The following is a 5,423-nucleotide window of genomic DNA, read 5'->3' as shown; positions in this document are numbered from 1 at the left end:
AGTGCGCCAGGTATGCCCTGGCTCACTGGGTCACTGCAATCAAGCTATCCTGACTGAAGAGGGGTGAAACCCCGAAATCTGTCCTAGGATGCTTGTTTCTGGTCCAGGGAGGACCTGGCTTGGCAGTTCGGGCTGGACTGTTCCCATGAGGCACAGGGTCAATACTGATTTGCATATGGACAGGTCTAAACTGTGGTGGCATGGTGAGCAAAAGAATAAGGGATTTAACCCAGATCTCTTTACTGGGGGTGAATGTTTTGATTTGGTCTGCGTTCCGTCCATCAATTGTGTGTCTTATGCTTTCTCGCCCTAAGTGCGCCAGGTATGCCCAGACGTGGGTTCTGGGCTCACTGTGCTACTGGAATCAAGCTATCCTGGCTGAAGAGGGGTGAAACCCTGAAACCGGTTCTAGGATGCTTGTTTCAGGTCCAGGGTGGACCTGGCTTGGCAATTCGGCCTGGACTGTTCCAATGAGGCACAGGGTCAAGACTGATTTGCATATGGCCAGGTCTAAACTGGGGTGGCATGGTGAGCAAAAGAATGATGGATTTAACCCAGATCTCTTGACAGGGGGTGAATGTTTTGATTTGTTCTGCATTCCGTCCATCAATTGTGTGTCTTTTGCAAATCACCTAATCTCCCTGTGGATTTTAAAAATGAATGAGACAATGAGTAATGCAACTAGTGCTCGGGTTAAGCCCTCCAATACCTATTGCTCTAGTTTGAGCTATATAAAAAACTGCACAAAGATGTAAAACAAAGCAGTAACATAAAAAAAGAAGGACAAATAGGTGCCCATTTAGTGGCTGGTTTATACAAAGTGACACCAGAAAACCTAAATAAATCGCAGCTTCTCTGCTAAAATTGTGTGATCTTAGGAAAGTATTTTATTGCACCAAAACTCCTTTTTCTTCATTTTCGCATATGAAAGCACTCTCAAAACCTATTGTGTTTGATTTAATAGGCTATAATGTTGTTGTATATTATTCTGGGCCACGAACAGGGTTTACATGACAACTGTGAACATAAAACCTATCACTTTCAAAAAGTACTTCTCAGTGAGTGCTATAATGAGACATATTAATGTCAAGGCTTCCACATGTTAAATAAATATATATATTTTTAATGTTGAAGAGACTATCATAAATATTTTACGTGATGCTTGCTGTACGAGTCACATACCAAACATTTTCAAAACTCGGCTCCTGCACGGGCTCTAAGATCACAGCCAGACCCTTGGCTCGGCTCTCCCTTGTAATTCGTTTGCCCGCCCACCTCACTCATTTACTCTTTCGGAGCGAGAGTCCAATCATAGAACCTATCCACCAGTCGGAGCGGGCCCGTAGCATATGGCTAGATAGTTATAGGACTGTTCTAGGGTGACCAACAGTCCATAAATTTCACGGACCGTCTGTAATTTGAACCTCACGTCCATTGTCCATGAGGATCCCTTTTACGGACGCCCTTTGTCCGTAATTTTAGGCATTGAGGAACATCACTGTTCCCCTGCCAGAAGCCTCAGCTCCCTGATGGCGCCGCCTCACACTCAGCTTCTGAGCCAAGATAAGCCACATCCGCCCATTGTCATTCTGAATGGGGCTGATTGCCACATACAGAATGACAATGGGACAGTCTTAAACATGTGGTGGGCCTCCTGCAGCCTTGGTCTAGGGCAGGACATTCAGTCAGGTGGTGAAATGCATAAAAACGACCACGCTGCTACACGAGAATCCAGTTCACGAAAAAGGCGATGAAACAAGTAAAAAAAAAAAACGGTTATGGGTCTTTCACTGTCTCTTCATTTTAAAACGGACGCATTTACAGTGTTATATTCAACATAGCCATGGTTGCTGCTTTTTTATTTTATGCAACTGACAACCATTGACAAAGCCAATAGTTCTGGCTTGTAGGTGTAACACTACTTTTTGTGTTATATATCTGGATGCAATGAACGAAGCAGAAAATTACCAGTTTGGCGGCACACTATGCGAAGCACCGAGTTTTAGCTTAAGTGTTTTAAGCCATGCCCTTAATTACATCGAACCCCCTTTGGAGAGACCCCCTCCCCCCCCCTTTCATCCCACTTAAAACCCTGGAGACAACACCATGTCACAGTCACCTCATGTCCTGGCACTGTGCTTCATGCATGACTCATGACTTCCACTTTTTCAGATTTCCTATGTACAGGGGCATAGTGAGCCCTCCCCCGCCCCACCTCTTCCTTTAGGAACTACAGCAGTGGTGAAGTCCTTGATGGGCCTCTTCTGTCTGCAACTGCTCTGCAGACAATGGCTCAGCTCATAATTAATGTAAAAAATTGAGTAAGTGAAGGGTTGGCTGGATGGACTGGTGAATGGGTGAATGAAAGGGTGAATGGATGAATAATGAGAGACAGGATGGACGGATGAGTGAGTGGACGGATGAGAGAAGGTAAATACATGAATGTCTGGGTGGAAGGGTAGATGGACGGGTAAATGGATGGATGAATGAGTGAAAGGGTGGATGGTAGGTGAGTGAATGGGGGGATGGATGAGTGAACTGATGGGAGGATTGATGAATTGCTAAGTGAAAGAATGAATGTATGGATGGATGAGTGAAAGGGTGGCTGTAAGGCTAGATGACTGAGTGAAAGGGAGGGAAAATGGACAAAAGGGTGGATAGATGAGTGAAGGAGTAAAGGGTTAATGGATGAGAGAAAGGATGGGTGGATGAGTGAAAGGACGGATGAGTGATAGGGTCAATGGATGGATTCATGAGTGGATGAGTAGATGGATGGGTGGATGGAAGGATGGATGACTAGGTGTAAGGGGGATGGAGAGAGAAAGGGAAGATGGATGGATGGATGACTGAAAGGGTGAATGGGTGGAAGGATAAATAAATGACTGGGTGGATGAATGAGTAAGTGAAAGGATGGTGGAACGGTGAAAGGTTAAATGGCTGGATGGATGAGTGAATGGATGGATGAGTAGAAGAGTGGATGGATGAGTGTACGAATGGGCAGGGTGAAAGGATGAATGGAGGGATGGATGAGTGAAAGGGTGGATGGAGGGATAGATGGGTGGAATGATGGATGGATGGAAGGATAGATGATGGATAGGTTTGCTAATGGTTGAATATTGATATGGATGGGCACACAGATAGAAGGACAGAATGAAGGGTGAAAGATTGAATGATGGATGAAAGAATGATTTCACCTTATAATCCCCATTATCTTAAGTAACATTTCCTATACATTGAATTTCACATTTATATGTGTCATTGTCTCTATATAATATGTGTGTGATGTAACACACTCCGACACCCTGTCCTACTTACTTGGGATAAGTAGCACTAATAATAATAATAATAATAAAAACATTTCTAAAGCGCCTGGCTGCACAAACAGTGTATCCCCGCGCTGACTGCAGACTAAACTAACAGAGGGAAAGGACGGAAAAGGCGAAGGGCAGAATTATTGAGGGAAAAGATGGGTTTTTAATCTGGCTCTGAAAAGGGTTTCTGAGGGTTCCATGCGCAAATGGACGGGGAGGGCATTCCAGTATTTTGCTCCAAGGTATCGGAAGGAGCGACCCCCCATTTTGGCTCTATGAATACGAGGGAGCTTGAATTGTGTCATTCCTGAGGATCTAAGATCTCTGATCGGACAATGGATGGTGAGAAGGTTTCTTAGATAGATGGGTCCCTTGTTATGGGCAATCTTGTGGGCATAGCAAAGGCTTTTAAATCTAATTCTTTCCCTAACAGGGAGCCAGTGAAGTTTGGCCAGTATCGCTTTGGAAGACGTTCTTTTAGGAAGACCCAGTACCATGCGGGCGGCAGCATTTTGAATACATTGTAACTGATGTAACTGCTTTTGGTTCACGCCTAATAGGAGAACGTTTCCGTAGTCCAAATGAGGCGTTATAAGCGCGTGTACAATCGTTTTTCTTGTTTCTGTCGGGATGAGATCTATAATTTTTCTCAGGATTTTTAGCGTGCCAATGCATTTACCTATTGTTTTGTTAATTTGAGATTTTCCTGAAAGATCAGAGTCAATCATAATCCCTAGATTTTTAACCTTCTCTACGGGGCGGGGAAAGTCACCCAAAGCTGCCGGCCACCATGCCTGGGACCATATTGAGATTTTGTTCCCAACCACCAACACCTCCGTTTTGTTTCCATTTAAATGGAGGCAGTTGTTGTCCATCCATATGGCGACAGCAGCCATGCAGCCAGAGAAATTGATGGCAGATTTCTCACTGTCTGGGGTAAGCTTGAACATAAGCTGGGTGTCGTCCGCGTAACTAACAATGCCCACCCCAAAGTTCTCTACGACGCGAGCCAGGGGCTCCATATAGATGTTGAATAAGGTAGGGCTCAAACTAGAGCCCTGTGGAACCCCATAGCTCACGTCCCGAGAGGATGATTTGAAGGGTGGGCAATGTATACGGAACGATCTTTTAGTGAGGAAAGACTTGAACCAAGCCAGTGCATGTTCCTTCACTCCTATATCCGAAAGTCGGGACAGCAGCGTGGCATGTAGCACAGTGTCAAAAGCTGCGCTTAAGTCTAACATGACCAACGCTGCTGTCTCTCCCTCGTCCACCATCTTGCGAATGCATTCCGTGGAATATAAAACAGCTGATTCCGTGGAATAGCCAGGTCTAAAACCTGATTGTGTCGGGTGGAGAACATCTACTGATTCTAAAAAAGCCATAAGTTGTTTATTGACTATTTTTTCAATAATCTTGGCACATTGTGGCAGGAGGGAGATAGGCCTGAGATTTTGGAATTGGATAACAGAGATATTCGGTTTTTTTTTTAGAGGAATAACTTGTGCTGTTTTCCAAGCCTCAGGAACATAACATTCTTTAAAGGAAAGGCTTACCATGTTTCTTAATTCGTCAATGAGACACTTTTCCATGATGTCTTTACTTTTTGCTAGAGGACACACATCATTGGGGGAACCTGAGTGGATACTATTGATGATAATGGCCAGATCTTTATTATCAGGTGTAGTAAATTTAGTAAGGATAGTCTTTTGAGTGGGGGGGTTTCTGGACCTTGTCTCTTTACCTGATGTAGAGGATTTGGGAAAGGTAGCGTGAATTTTATCCAGCTTTTTGACAAAGAAGTCAGCTATTTCTTCGCATATGTCATTGGAGTAAGTATCCTGAGTATCTAGACATGTTGTATCTATGAGTTCCTTATAAATGCGGAATAATTCTTTTGTACGATTGGTGGCCTCTTCAATTCTAATTTGAAAAAAAGCACTTTTTTCCTCTCTTAGCAATTTCTGATAAGATTTTAGTTCCACTTTATAAATTTCCTTAAGTTCAGGAGAGTAGCATTTTCTCCACTTGCGTTCTGTCGCTTTGCAGTGTGATTTAGCGATTTTAAGTTTTTCCGTGTACCAAGGTTCTGACTTAGTTCTCCTAACTGGG

The sequence above is a fragment of the Lissotriton helveticus genome, chromosome 1_1 (genome assembly GCF_964261635.1).
Source record: "Lissotriton helveticus chromosome 1_1, aLisHel1.1, whole genome shotgun sequence".
NCBI classification, from domain to species: domain Eukaryota; kingdom Metazoa; phylum Chordata; class Amphibia; order Caudata; family Salamandridae; genus Lissotriton; species Lissotriton helveticus.
Note: the sequence above shows the minus strand (reverse complement) of the source record.